The following is a 397-nucleotide window of genomic DNA, read 5'->3' on the forward strand; positions in this document are numbered from 1 at the left end:
ACTAGTAATAACAAAACAATAAATCAAAATATTTTTTACGCCAGTAATGTCAGTAATACATGCAAGTATATTACAAAAAGAGAGGTTAGATTATTAATAATAATAAATATATTACATTAAATTGTTTCGAATAATAAAATTTATTATTATTCTTACATACCTGATTGAAGACGAGTATGAAAATCAGCATTTTCTATTATTTTATATAACTCTCCTTTATATTCATATATTTTTTCTATGACATCACTTTTCTCACTAGACGTCGCCATGTTAGATTGTATCACTTTCCGCTCAAATAGCGTAAATGAAAACCGCTACAAAATATGGCGTCCGCTCCCTCAACTTGTTGAGATGTAACAACTGAGCGGAGCGTCATTCAGTAGAAAATCTAGTAATG

Source organism: Odontomachus brunneus, unplaced genomic scaffold (assembly GCF_010583005.1).
Source record: "Odontomachus brunneus isolate Ranch 3 - 2012 unplaced genomic scaffold, Obru_v1 Obru_scaffold_141, whole genome shotgun sequence".
Lineage (NCBI taxonomy): Eukaryota > Metazoa > Arthropoda > Insecta > Hymenoptera > Formicidae > Odontomachus > Odontomachus brunneus.